The following is a 15,678-nucleotide window of genomic DNA, read 5'->3' on the forward strand; positions in this document are numbered from 1 at the left end:
CTCTGTGGAGTAACATGGTGTGTCAACATTTTGTGAAGAGATGATCGATATGCTCCTCAAACAGAACTGATTCCCCACAAGTTTACAATGTCAATGTTTCTCTATTATCAGTCTGAGTCATGACAAGAGTTAGTCTTGCATCAATCTGCAGCAAAATTAGTCCCTATTCCAACATGAATGTATTTAAGAATGCAGCCAAAGGCAGTACATTTCATGGTGAGTTAGTGCGACAAAGGTTACCTCCCCTACATTAAATATCCCCACCTTCACAAGATTCAGATTTTTTTTAATCTAAAAACATTACCTGACCTTTAAAACTAGACTTACAATAGACCTTTTTAATTGAAGTGGAGGTGTTTTGGAGCTACATTATTTGTCTTTACATTTAAGGAGATAACAGCCTTAAATTTCGATTTGTGAAGACAGCTATATTTTCAAACCTGTACACAACAAACAAGGAATCTAAAATGGATCACGACAAAATCAAGAAAGTAAGCATGTCCTCCAGTTAAGTGTCATTTCCTCGCTTACATTGTGGTCATCAGCCTTTCAGCATATTTCAAGCTACTGATGCCTAGAAACAACATTGGGAACTAACATTGGGAAAAGACAAAATTAATCTTATTGGCTGGCACTTTTTCAGTGAGAAAAATAAGACCCCGGCGTCTAAAACAGACTAAAGTAATTGTTAGATTGGTGTGATTTTATGAACAAAGCAGATGTTTTGGGTTTTATTTTAAACCTTCCAATCAACATCTCACCCTTGTTTCTTCTCTGCTGCAATAACAAAATAACAAGCGAAAGTTACTAAGACAATCGTTACCAATTATCTTGAAACAGTTTTGATCTTCTATTGCATATGCTATGGTCCAACAGGCTTTTGTCATTTCCTTTTCTTGTGGCAGGCTGAGTCACACTGCGTAACAATGCACTAAATGTCTGTGACTCCCTGTTGGCTTATGGTTTTATATTACTTCAAATTGTTATTTATTTGGCATTTGGCAAAAGTGACTTACAAGTAAAGTACAGCATCAGCAATGTGCTAATCAAGGAGCATAACTGCCACAAAATGTTTCAGTTCCATAAGTGCCAGACATCTGTAACAAGTGCAAAATATTACAGACATATTGTAGTGTTATAGAGCAAACTGAAGAACTCTGAATGTGACTCTTAAATGGTCTTTCTAGAGACTTGGTGACAATCTATGATATGTAACACCAGACATCATTAAGAGAGCATTGTGACAAAGAAGGAGCACAGACCAGAAAGAAATGTCAGGTTGGTGGATGCTGTTCTGGCCTTTGCTTTGTGGGTACTTGGATTTCTTGTAAGCAGCTACTGGAAGCCAGGGAGAGTGATGAGAAGCAGTCAGTCGCGTACAATGAATCTTTCTTTTAAATATAATGTATACCTTAATGTGATTGAAATTTGAACAAATCTATGTATGCGTACTCCAAGGCAAAGAGCTAGATTAAATAAGATTTACAATTAAATAAGATTTAATCATAAATGTTATTTATTAAGGCATCTCAACTCATCCTGATGGCACTTTTTGAGTAGTTGAAGATCAGATACTGATTTTTAAGAAGATTTCAGTGTACCTGCTAATCCTGTAATCATGACAAAAGATGACCAAAGCCTATACAAAATCATCCTCACTCTTGATGTTATGTGGATTAGTTGGCTGTCAATTGAATCGACTCCTAGGTATCTGTTTGACTTTGGAAGAAGTCCAAAGCTTGATGCTGAGCTTTTGTTGTCTTTTAGGACAAGTTGGAATGCCAAAGAACAAACTGTTGGAGGAGTTGAAGGTGAGCAATGCAGATATCTTTAGGTGGAAAGGATGAGTTCTGGTGGGTACCATCAGTACAGCACAACATAAATTATGCATTTGAATGATTGATCCGATAAAGATGAGGAGTGACCCAAGCAGTGGCTCTTGAGGTACTTTCCTCACAATGACAACTTCCAGCTGATTTCGTGGGGAGTTATTAAGAGGATTTTTGTGTTTCCTTTACTAAACTGTTCAAATGGAATTAGTATTGTGTGGGGACCCAATACCATTAATTCACACACTGACCTATGGGATTAAAGAGACCATATTTGCATGTGAAAAAGAAATTTACTGTAATTGTCTGAGTCAGTGAGTTTCTGTTTTAGTTAAGCAAAATGTTATAAAATGCACCAAATCAGAAGAAAAACAAACAGATGTGTGCCACAACAACCAATGGCTGGAATTTGTCCCCAGATTATCAAGGAATGAATCAGAAACCTTTTGGATAATTGTTTTTTTAAGCAATTGGCAACTGTATTCCTGCAGTGTTGCAATGCAGTACAAATGCAGAAAAGATGCAGACAGGAGTGATTGCTGCTGTATGTCATATAAAAGGGAGTAAAACCCTGTAAGTTACACTGTGAGTGCTTTTCAAAAAGCCCTTCACTGCAGCAATGTCACATTCACACACTAAACCCACTCCACTCAGTTACCACACGTTCTTGCTTTTTGCTCTTTGTTGCAAATCCTTGCTGATACACTTGTGTCTAGGTGGAAACTCCGTGTCTGTTTGCACTGATTGTCCTTGAATACTCCCTGTGGCCATCTGTGGTGTAATGGCTGCCCTCCTCTGGGACAATCAGCCTCTCAGGAAAGAAGGAAAGACAATTACTAATCAATGTGTACAGATCCCATATGACACCCAACGATTGTTGCTGAGGCTGTGTCGCATTTCACCTCAAAGGCTTTCTGGGAGAATTTGACTTCTGTGAAAGGCTGAGTGAAGGATTTCCATTTAATGGATTATCTGTGTCTGACCATAAGGTATTTCCACAGAGATGTGGAGCATAGAGTAATGTGATAGTCAAAATTAGCTTTTATTCTTTTTGGCCACACAACAAGGAGGGCTCTTGCTCAAGCACCATTCCTACAATCACCTCTAACGACCGTCACTGTCTACAAGAAGCATGACAGAAATGAGCTTCCCTTCAGCTCCGTCAGGCAGCAATTCCCTGTCAGGCTGGTTTTCAGAGTAACCATTAACAAAGGTCAGGGGACAAGAGAATGAGCAAGTTGGCATCTACCTTCCTCAGCCTATGTTCGCTCACGGCAGCTCTACACAGCCTTCTCCAGGGGAAGATTTGCCAATGTGAAAGTGTTCATTGAATGTGATGAGATCAGCGCTCGAAAGATGTCGTTTACACAATCTAATAATGTTGTCTCAGTTTAGATGAAGTTAGCTGCAGAGATAACATTTTAGAGGACTTGAGAGACTTTTGCATAGTAAGAGCAATGCATTACCTGATTTGGTTCCTGGTAAATGCAGTCTAACCTTCCAGATGTCACAGCTATGTTATCTTTTAGATGAATTGCATGGATAAAAACAACTCATCTCTTTTCAAGATGGGGAGACAGTACACTACTGCTGTTTTATATTGACTTTATGACTTGCTTTGGTCAAAAACACAAGGACTGAATTAATGTATTATTGGGGACATCTACCTCAGGTGAGTGAACCATATCATTTGCAACTGATTACATCACTCCTTAGTGCCCCTGTTTCTCACTGGAGAAAGCCCTGCCTCTTGTGATGTAAAGACAAATTGCTGGAGCAATCAGATCAAATTCCCTTAAAGTCACAACCAAGGGACAGTCACATATTTTGCTTTCTGAGAGCTGAGTAGAACAGAGTATGATCAAGATGTCTTTCGAGTACATAAAAACCCTAGAGTGAGTAAACCGTGGCCTCCACCCGTGACTCCTTCAATTTTATTTATTCATTTTTCTTCTACAAAGTGGGTTGTTCCTTCATTTATGCTGAATATGCAAAATGTATTTATGAAATCCTTTAAAAAATAGAAAATGTGTTCAGCAGAATTAGCAACCAAACTGTTTTTTTCTCTGCTTCTCTAGCCTTCAGTTTCTCTTTTGGGACCAGTGATGTAGAGGTGTGGTTCAGTGTTTCTAAGTAAGGGTTCCGCGGTGATTGGTGTATAAGTTGCATAGCTGTCTAATAAGCAATCAAGTTAATATATGTTTTGTCCTGCAGTAAGACTTGGGTTCCCTTTGAGGCACAGAGGGAACCCAAGTCACAGTCACCTGTTTTGTAGCACCACTGTGTTTGGAATCTGGTCTGTTGTGCTTCATTCGTATGTGTGTGCTTAACTGTGGCTTCCAATGAGAGTGAACTACTAAAACCCATCCATTCTCTATATCCGCTTTTCCAATTCAGGGTTGCGGGAGGGCTGGATCTTATCCCAGTGGTCTTGGCAAGAGGAAGGGTACACCCTAAACAGGTTGCCAGTCCACCATAGTGCTAACACACAGCAGCATACTCCCATACTCCCCCTCAATCCCTTTGGAGAGCTGGATTTGAATCCAGGACCTCGTCACAAAGCCATTAAGTTTAAACGTGTCATCTGTTTGTGGCAGGAAACAACTTTACATTATGTGAGGAAATAATATCCATGAAATTATATATTTCTGTCAAATTGAAAACAAAGAGCTTCACCTATAGTTGGCCTTTCAGATTAGAATAGCACAATGCATGGGATTAGACTGGAGACATTTAGAGGAACAGAAATGAACTAAAATTGTCTGCACTGACAGCTCCCACTGACACTGTTAGCTGATTGCCATTTAGGAAGTGAAAGGTACAACACATACAACACAAGAACATTTTGAGTGATGTCAACTTAAGTCCTTGAGTGCATTGCAGTATTAAACATCTGTCACAGTAAAAAATTGTTTTGTCGCACACAAATGGTGAGATGAAGCAAGAGGTTCCGATGAGTAGAACTACTAACTAGAATACATTCAGATGCTTGAAGCACTTCTGAGTTTGGATCCCAGCTATGGCGCTGTGCTTTGTGGTGATTGGTGGTTGCAGGAACAAAGCCGTCTGTTGTGACACGTTTGATTTACACCTCTGGCTTCTCTGCAGAGGCCACTGAGACCTAAACGAGCTATAGTATTTAGAACCATTAGACCTGTCATAACTCATAAAGTATGGACTCATATTTCTTTGTTGAAAAACAGTCAAGCTGACTTCACTGAAATAAGAATTGACAGTTGAAAAAAACTTCTTCCAGATCCAGTCAATGTCACTAGTTAGGACAGATGAGTCAACTATTTTTATTACAAATTTAATTACATTTGTGTGTGTGCGTGTGTTTGTGTGTCTTTGTTAAGGTTTTGAGATTCACCTTTAGTGGTGGTAGCTATTGCACATTTTTGGCAAATGGTAACAACAAATGAGCAAATCATCCGCAGGAGGGCGAGTAGTTGGTGGCCAACTTCAACATTTGCAATTAAAAAATAACAAGGAATGAAGAAAATAGCCAATACTGTAATTCTACTCCGAAATATCAAAAACATTCTTCAAGGGGACAACGATTCAGTAAACACAAAAAAGAGTCAGGACAGCCAACCCTGCAATCTACATGTAATTAAGTCATACCAAAGTAATACCTTGTTGAGAATGAATAACTGGAGTGTACAAATGCTTTTCTTAAAAAGAGATAAACTTTTTACATGTTAGTGCCTATGTACCACAAAGTTGATTTAATATAATCCATCTTCAAAATAGATGAACACACCAACAGTAGACAGCAGACAGAACCCCATCTGCTAACCCAGCAATATCGTTTATGCTACATTTTGGGGTCTGCTGGGCGGGTGGCCTATATTTGTCCTCTGAGAAGACACCAGAGCATGGGGAGGAGAGAGACCGCACCCCAGTTTGAATGAAGCCTGAGAGCAGAGTGTAGAAACAGCTATTACTTTTCCCCCTATTGTCTTACTTTCGCTTCTGCCCACACATATTCAGGTCAGTAGGGTAGTTGCGGTCTAGTAGTAGCATTTTCATTTCATAATTTTGTCGGATTGACTTGATATAGTTACAATTTTATTAACAATTATCATTGTCGTTAACACCAAGTCATTGTCATTGTTAACACTGCTTGTAAATGAAAAGTTATCATCATGATGTACGACAAAATGATCACGGCTGTGAAATTATTAATTCAAACGTGTCACACTGGAATGCCAGTGCCAGTGATTGGATCAAGTCAGCTCATAAAAGTTAAGCATAGGTAAAATTTCCTGTCTTGTGTCCCCCTCATCCCATTTTATGGGGCTGTGAACGTGTTCATTGTATGAGAACTATTTGTAGAGTTCATTTTATTTTGAGATACATTTTTAAAGACTAATGTTCAGGGATAGAACACTTAATGAGGCATAAATGCCACACATTTTATGACTTCAAGGTAATCATCACACTGGACTTCATTCAGATTGGATATTGGATGCCACACAGACCTCCTCCACATTTTCCCTTCCCTTTGGTGAAAATGAATGGGTCTAATAGCACTTTATTTCTACGTGCCACTTCCAGCAGATGGCAGCTCCATGTGAGGCTTAACCAATCATAAACAGGTAAATAATGCACAACACTTTAACTGAGAGGGTTGTTGCAGTGAGGAGGAAAGAAGGAGACAGGGGGCCTGTGCCTCGCCAAACAGGATCAACTAGAATGCTGCACATGTCCTGATCTCACTCCATAGCAAATTCCTCCATTTAACTGATTTACATATTAATAGAGGTCATTCCATGTTGGAGTAATCAAGACACCATGTTTGCCCATGCTGACAGGAATATTTACTGATGATTTCTTATTAAGAGTTTGGCCTACGGCTATTATGACACACAGCGGGATGCCAGCAGAGGTATTAATCAAGTTTTTCACTGATCAGAGACTAAGTATCTGTTGTTTATTTTTACCTAAGAACCAAAGCCGTTTCCTAGACTGCAATGGAACAATAGCCTCCCCCTTCACCCTTGACATAAATCATTAACTTTATCTCAGGTGGTCCTTCAAGCTTGTTGATTGTTATCTTCATATATTTTTCATGCAATTTGTTCCACTTCAAATGCAAACTCAGAGACAGAAAAGCCTGAAATAGAGATTCATAAAGTACAAGGATTTCATGTTAATTTACTTAACAATACTTTTCACTTAGAATAATAAATCGTGTGATTCAACTCATGGAATCTTATGGTAATAGTGTTTGCAAAAATTGTGAGCTTTTTTGTGTTTCTCTGATGTGTTTATAGAGAGTTTTAAACATTAAACAAGCTAAAAGTACAGACCAGATTCCTCAACATGGCACTGTCAGATATGAGGACATTTGGGAGAACGAGATAAACCAGGATTTGAAGGTTGAATATTGAACTTGTGGAACTCAGGGAACCCATGAATTTCTTCTTTCTTTCCATCCTTTAAATCAGTAGAATAACAGGACCTCAGGCGGCTAAATATAATTCAAAATTAAAGGAAGTGGTAGGGTTTATTGAACTCTGGGTGCCATTCTGAATGTTGGTGGACTTGTTATCATAACAAGAAACAAGAAATTTGCCAGCATTGACCGACAGTGAACACATATTGACTTGAAACATTAATATGTGATATTTTTCCCATATTAGATTGGTGTACTTTCTCACATGTACTGCTCCAAAACCCTTCCTCAAAACACCCTGAGCATGTTTTAGTGAATTCTGTATCTGTTAAAATGAAATTGTGTTATAAATGTAAAAAAAGCACACAAAATAAAAAGCAATAGCCATGGAGGCTTTTCAAGGATGATGTTTTGGTTGGAGCACGATGCGATGCAGGAGGGCAAATAACTTATTTGACATAGTGCTCTCCTTTCCCTTGAAGAAAATATGTTGACTGTCTTGACACAGACCTGTGGCTTGAGGATGATTGGATTGGACTGATGTATGAAGAGCGGGGTCTCTCTGAATGAATGGGTGGATTTTCAAGGTAGCAGATTTTGTCCGTTCTCTCTGGATCTGAAAATGAAAAAAATGTTGAAATAAACCAAAGCATTGAATAATACCACAAGTTAGACGGCGATGCATGTGAATTATGCAATAATTAATCCAGGAGGAAGGAATCTGATGAAATGCGTTGGCTAGACTTGCACATGACGGTTTCGATGACATGTACCGTAAAGAACAGAAAATGAAGCTTGTCTTCTATTCTGCTCAAAGGCTTAAGATTAGTCAGTGAGACTTGATGAGCTGGTTTAGAACTCTAAGTTTGAAATAACTTTTCCCTGAACTACCCTGAGCATGATATGAGCTACATACTTCCTTGCTTGCATTTGCATTTTGTGTTTGAAATAGTAAAAGTAGACTGCTACAGAATTTCTGCAACACAAAAACACATCTTACAGTACTTTCTGGTGACAATTAGTTGCCAGGGGGCGGCATGCTACAGAGACACCATGTCATATTCTGAATTCCATGCTCACCGGGGGCGGAAATAGCTGGAGCGAATCATTGTGACCAAGCAGTTTTTCAACTCAACACCTGTAGAAAGAGATGTCAAAGGAATATTTTGGTAGCTGTAAACAGGGCCGTAACCAAGGCTTTGAAAGTACAGAGGTTTGTGTGTTGTGTGTGGAAATTGAAGGTTATTTATTGCATTCCTGGAAGATTTATAGCCATTTGAAAAACACATGTGCATATATTCAGTTCAGTGGGCTCAATCCTAGTCCACTATTATTTATTCCTGGTGAAGCTTGGGTCTAGCCAATGAGTGAGGTTCAGGCTTCGCAAGCCCTACCAAGCAGTTCCTGAACCATTGAGAGTAACTACCCTGGAATTGAGACAAAATACTGTTTCTGGGTCTGTGGTGGAAAGCAACTGTGAACTTGCTGGTTCCTGACTAAGTTTTGGTGGTTTGTAAGGGGCTATACAGTCATGAGTGGCACGTTGTGTGTCTAAACAAACTCCACGAGCAGGATCTATAAAGTCGTTTTTTGTATTCCAAGAAAACAGAAACAACAGAGTAACAGTTCACAAAATGGACCCCGCAGTTTCACTGGCACAAAAATATGAATAATGCATGAAATGTGCAAAAGTGCACGGAACCTGTCTGAATAAACCCGGATGCAGAAGCAGCTTCCTTGTTTTCAGATGTCTGTACTTGCTGACTCCTGCAGTGTATCACAACAAACACTCAGGATTGAAACATGGAGCATCTGGAGTGTGAAGAGAAAATGATGCAGAGTTTTAACAAATTAACAAGCTATTGGATTTGTATCTCAGCACCTGTGATAGAAAACAATCACCTTCAGAGGTTACCTCCAAGGCAGCATTAGGCAACATTTTGTTTAAAAATACACATTTCTTATTGAACCAAATCATCAAAGCTTGAGCTGGACCAGAGAACAAGGACACCACAGTCATACACTGTTGGCTTGGATGAAATTCGGATGTTGGAACTCGTGTGTAAAGTGCAATACAGGAAATAATATATTGGAAAACTGGTCTCGTAGCTAACCTTCTCCTTTGGTATCAGACAGTCAAGCTGGTAAACGGGAGTGAGGTGTGCAGTTCATAGACACAAACGGTCAATTTTGTTTTACTGATTTAGTTTCAATTATTTGTAGTGTCGTCTTTATTGCACACAGAGTACATTAGTGATGTAAATACAGACTCGATGGCTCCCCGGAATCAATTAATTCAGCTTGTTTGGGATTAGTGTTGAAGGATATTTTAAACATGATATAATAATTTATATAATATAATTAAAAATGAATACGTTTTCTCAAAGGACATCAAATACTGTTGCATTTCTAAATCCCACTCATTCCCTCTTTGCCTGGCTGTTTCTCCTGCCTGTGACAAGTAAAAAATCGAAAACACTCTCAGCTGGCCTCTTAACAAAGAGAGGGGTTCTTGCCAATCAGTTGTCATATTTTTTTTAATTTTTTGTTTTTTTTTGGGGGGGGGGGACTTTAAAAGCACGAAAAGCCGACTCAACAGTAGAGAACACAGTGTGAATGGTGCAGAAACAATTATTATGCTGGAAAGTTACAGTCAAGAAATTATTCAGTGCAGTTTTGAGCTTGAAGTGATGAATAGATTTGGAATGCATATTGATGGATTTTACAGTGTATAGGCCTGTATAGATACAGTGTCCGCATGTCCGCACTGGAAAAATGATGGAGTGTCATCTTTATTTTGCTTTTGTAGTGTCTGTAAAGCCCTCACCTTATTGATTATTTAAAAAAAAAAGATTTAACATTTTGGCAAGATTTTGGACAGTTAATAGACAATCTGAGGTAGTTCTCTCTAAATAAAAACTACTTGAAATTATTACGAGCACTGCTGTTATGGATCAATTTGAGATTACAAGAGTAATTACAGCATGGTTTCCCTGAAGTGGTTATTAAATCCCAGTATCTGACTTCAGGTAGTGAGTTGCAGAATGAAAATGAGACACTTAGACTGCGGCAGCCTGCAATATAATCTTCCCCAAACAACAGGCATTTCAATTGACTACCGTGAACATGGTGATAAGCAAATGAGGCTGTTGCCACCAGGCCAATCAGACGCTGTAATAAAGATAGGTGAGAGCGACGTGAGATTTCAGAATGAGATATCTACCACCTGAACATCCGGAGGCCAGCTCCAACAAAATCCATTCTGGCATGAAAGTGTAACTCTGTGCTTTTATTAAAGGTCTGAGTCATCTTCAGACAAAATGCAAAATAGATATGTGTGTGGGAGTGGATGTGTCTGTTTCCTGGTGAAATTCATGCAGCAAAATATTTCTGGAACGCTCATATCATTGTGATATAAATTTAAGTCCAATAGCATGAAAAATACATTTTCCAGATTGTTGACACATGACTCTCTGAAAAAGTAATATGGCTGAACTCGGAATTAAAAATCAACTCTGTGGTTTGGTGCCCTTGTGTATGGTGTTGTTGAATTTGACTATATTGATTAATTTGTAGGTGGTGCAATTATTCTGTCCAAACAGGCATACTGTAGAACAGATTAGTGCAGTATGCTCAACAAGCTGCAGACATTTAGAGATGCTGCTGGGACTCATTGTTCAGACCTCTGACGCTTTTTCATCCGTCATTTCAACAGATTGGCACACAAAATGAAATCAATTGTGTTGTCAATTTGAGCTACACGCATGCAATCCATCTTTTTTCTCCATCTTCTTGTTGGCTTATTTTCACTAAACAACATAGAATTGCCATAATTTCAATTTGTTACTAATATGTTGGTTAAAAAAATTGTATTGAACATTTAAAATTGATTAACTGATTAAGGACGAGACATCTCTCTGTATTAATTATTTTGCAATCTTTATTATCCAAAGCTATTAACTGTATTCTAAATATGTTACCAATAATTGTCCCTGCCTTTGTTGCTGTGATCTTTATTCAGCTTTTTCTTTCAAACTGCAGCCCTTTACAGCTGCGCTGGTGTTAATCCTGTACATGAAGAGAAGCATCTCTAGCACAACAAGGCCTTCAAATGTGCGCACTATACGGATGGCGAGTGTAATCCTGACCTATGTAACCTGAGCAGTGGATCTCGGCTAATTCCAATAAAAGCAGATGCGATAAGTCACCTGTAAACCTGCGGCTCAGTAACAAATGAGCTGGTAAAAACAGTTAAGCGTCTTGCAAGATAACCTGAAACCTTTGTCAGAATCTGTGGGAGCTGCCTATTGAGTTGCTTCCCTGTTGGCTGAATGTGTACGAAAACATTGGGCAAACCAAAGTTGACATAATCTATAAAAATGTTAAGGACAGTACGGTAACCTTGTGGTATTTAAAATGTTGCTTCATTCACAAGAAAATATGTACAAAAATGCTACCAAAAGAAAAGAGTTTGAATATTACCTTAGCTGTGAGGAATGTGGCGTCTCTCCTCAGCTGTCTGTTCACCAAGCATGCAGCTGTTCACAATAGGTAACTTCAAGGCTTTTTCTTTGAATTCTCCCTCCTACATGCTGCTGAATGTCCCTGAGCCCACGTGTGAGGGGAAGGAAACGGCACAGAGACATTGTGGATGCGGTGGAGAGAAGAGCTGTTTTCCCTTGGCTATTCGATAAAGCTAATTTGCACGCTGACCATGTTAGACCTTGCCCTGGTCACATTTGCATTTCACAGGTGGAAAATGCTGTAACCTCCACGTGACACATCAATACTTCTTTGTTGCTAAGTGAATCATCCTGATCTGTTGCTCATTCACTAACATTTATCCTCTGCCTAAACAGCCTATATAAGGAAGATGAACTCAAACATGTATAAGTTATCTTAACCAAAGCTGCTTTCTCTCATCTAATCCATAACAGCATTCACAGGCCATTTGTTGATTAAGTAATTGGTAGAGGTCAAAGATACGCTTTGATTACAAAAAAATGCAATCAAACCAACAATTACGACAACAATGATGGGACGTTTGCTGTTAATAGGTCTTAAAGGAAGTAATTGCATTGAGGAGCATGGCGCAATTGCATACTGTGCTGTAGCTCCAAGATAATTATCTCAGTCTCATTATCAAACCTGTTAACAAGTCCCCATCGGTTCTTTCTGTGTTTGTGGGACCTGGATGTTGACACAACCAGGACATCAATAAGATGTCATGTCACAGACTCAGACTCCCTTTATTTTGGCAAAAAAAGATATGAAAGGAATCCCAGACTCAGTAATGTGAAAATGGGCCAGAGGACTTTAAAACATCCAGGCAAGGTATTTCACATATTACCATATTAAGAGGATTATCAGCACGGAAAAGATAAACAAGACAAGGCCAGAGGGATGTGGTAAGCGGCGAGCTTATCTGCACCAATGTGAAATGTATTCAATCTGTTTACTTTAGCATCTGTCTTTTGAAAGCGTATATTCACCTTGGTTATGAAATCATGTCATCATTTTAATTGAAATGCATGGGATAGCTTCTGCAGGGGTAATTGCACTGCGTAGGATTGATGTCCTGGCCGGAAAATGTAAATCTCTTTAATCTGTAGGGGGCTTTGCCCCTCTAATGATGGACAGAATGACTGCCCCCGCACCCACAGAACAAGCCACATAGATTTCCAGACTCAACTGAACCTTTGTGAAGAGTCAAGAAGATGTGGTCAGTAAAAGTTGTAAAAGATTTTATCCATTACCATCCTTTGTCAGAGATTGCGTCTTTTCTTTTGTGCGTCTCAGGATACAAATTTAGTTTCTGCAGCAATACAGGTTTCTCCCGTATCAGCTCTTCGGGTCATTAGATCATCTTTAAATTCACACCACATAGTGGAGTTGCTTCACCCAGAACTTCCAGTTGTGTTTGATTCTTCTGTGGAGACAATGCAGGATGCATGGGAATCATCTTTTCATCTGCTCTTTGACCCGTTTGAAGTCTACAGGTCTGTTTGTTTCCACAGAGGTCCTGCTTGAACTTTTGCTGAGGCACTGAGTTCAGTGTTTCTGTATCATAACACAGAGTATGTATATATACTTTAAGATTAACCATGGATGTAGTCTAAAGACTTTTTTTTAAATCCACAAGACACCTTGTGGATTTCTATTATTTTATTTTTATTTTTCATTGCACATGCAAAAACTGTAGATACAGGATTGTTCTTTTAACTTTTCATCACGTATCATGTTTGTCAGATGGACAGCAGCACCACACACACACACACACACACCCTCCACACCCACTCTATCCTCTGTGTTGTCTCTGTGTGACAGCTACAGATATAAAATAGCTAAGTTATTGTTCAACTGAAGCCAATCCTTCAAGTTGAATTCACTGCTGTGCCATAATATAAACCCATAGCCAGTACATTGCCTTATTTAATGTACATAGTTTCAGAGTCCACTTGTTCAGTTTGACACTTTGCCATTCTTGATCAAATTGATTGATATCCAAAGTTAAACAGAGGGGTAAAGTGCACAGCCAATAATCGCAGCATGCACAACCTTTCTCACCTTTCTGGCACTTTTGGACTCCCTGCCACAGCTATAAAAAAGACTGTAAAACAACTGCTGGACTCTGTGACCTCTCACCGGAGACAGTTCACAGCGCTGACTTTCTCACCTAGTGGGCACAGTTTTTTATCTCCACAGGCAACCTTGAGAAATGAATAGCAAAACTGAGAGACCGAGGATGAGGAGAGGGGAAGTGACAGAGAGACAGAGGCAGACAGAGAGCGAAATAAAGTGTGAGAGCAGAGAGGAAAGAAAAGAAGAAGTAGAGGAAAGAAAATGACTTGGCAGCCACCCAACTGGATCATTACCTTCTGCTCCGCAAATGTGATGTAGTGGAGAAGGTGAAACTGATAGTTTGGAAATGAAAGGAGCACGCTGGACTGATACTCAATCATTACCAGCACTGCACCATGGCAGATAGCAGCTCAAGGCTTCAAGGTGTTCTCTCCTGATGTTCACTGGAACAGATCGACAACCTTGTTCTCCACCTCCAAAGGGAGGTGAATGGCCTGAAGTGATTATAAACACTTTGTAACCGTCCGCTAAGCGCTTTAGCCAGGTGAACATCTTTGCACTTCGTTTTGAATTCTTTATTCCAGGTGGATTTGTTTAGCTCAATGTGGGCTGTGTTGTCCTAGTAAATTTGTGAGATTTGATGGAGGGGTTGGTCTTGGCTCAAGGAACAATTGGTTAGATTTTTAGGCGCATACAATTTTCCATCACTCTACTATCTTTATATCTGGAAAATAAGTCAGGCCTGTGTACTCTCAACAGCTGATATCTGGTTTGGATCTGAATAATATATATGCATCCAGGCAGGTATGCCTTGTATGGCCAAATATGTAACCTTCACCAACATCTAACAGAGATTGTGCTCCCATTCCCATAAAGATAATAAAGATCCAGTTGATAAAGGTAGATTTTCATGGTCAAGGAATAAGATGGTAATGGTTTATTTAAACAATATATACATGCATGACAAAAACAGATTGTGTGTGGCAAATGGTTTCCATGGCTCAGGGGTCAGGTCTGAGGGCCCCTTAGCAGAGGTTCGCTTAGGGCCCCAGGTGAGCTTAGGCCCGGCTCTGTGGTGCAGGTACAGTATGTGGTATGTACTGTATGTGTTTTTTGGCTCGCTCAGATGATATGTATTCAAACACTTTAAGAATCACTGAGCTAATTGCTTCACAGGCACTATTTACAGGGGTGTAGCATTGTAGACCTATTGTGACTTCATTACAATAGAAAGACAAAACATAATCCAACATTATCATCTCTTGCTTCCAGTCAAAGCTGAGCTAAAATTGGAAACCAGGAAGTTTTGTTCACAAGGCCATGTCAGTTATTCAGTGATTCACCACCAGAAATAAGACTCCACTGAGATGTTTTTGAATTCAACATTCTTGGATTACCTTCCAGAAAAGATGGCAATGATAAAATGACTGGAGACACCAGCACTGGTCCCAGTGTAGAGAAACAGATATGAGTGGAGTGCACCATGCCGGCCTCAAAGAGGGTCTTGCCATTAGCGCAAGGTTGGCTCAATGTGAACAATAAGCAAACATTACACTCAGTTGTACTCCGGGACATAATGAAACTGGAGCTCAAGTCAGTGGAGAGATTGCAACTAAATTTAGACTTCTGAGGAATGGTTAATTTTTTTTACACATATAGGCTTTTGAATATGTTAATTAATGTAAGCTTTTATGCTGTTTGATATTCAAATGTCAGTATTTTAAGAAAGAGTCAGTAAGATACAAGAAGTCATGGAAAGCTATAAGATGCAATAAGATTAGGTGACTCTACATTTACATGGTGTGTTTGAGTCACTAAGGAAAAAATTGGAAGTAAACACAAACAATCCCCCAAAGTGTCCAATGT

General features: G+C 39.3%; 1 long non-coding RNA gene across 1 annotated transcript; it reads right to left on the minus strand.

The window, feature by feature from the left end:
* Positions 1-1,262: 1,262 nt before the first annotated feature.
* Positions 1,263-11,878, minus strand: LOC143001239 (uncharacterized). Its single transcript, XR_012963692.1, has 3 exons — positions 11,713-11,878; positions 7,741-7,846; positions 1,263-1,335 (listed from the first exon to the last, which is right to left on the minus strand). It is a non-coding gene; the product is annotated as an uncharacterized LOC143001239 (long non-coding RNA).
* Positions 11,879-15,678: the final 3,800 nt, after the last annotated feature.

The sequence above is a fragment of the Genypterus blacodes genome, unplaced genomic scaffold (genome assembly GCF_046128005.1).
Source record: "Genypterus blacodes isolate CSIRO-AG114 ecotype Tasmania unplaced genomic scaffold, CSIRO-AGI_Gbla_v1 ptg000053l_1, whole genome shotgun sequence".
NCBI lineage: Eukaryota > Metazoa > Chordata > Actinopteri > Ophidiiformes > Ophidiidae > Genypterus > Genypterus blacodes.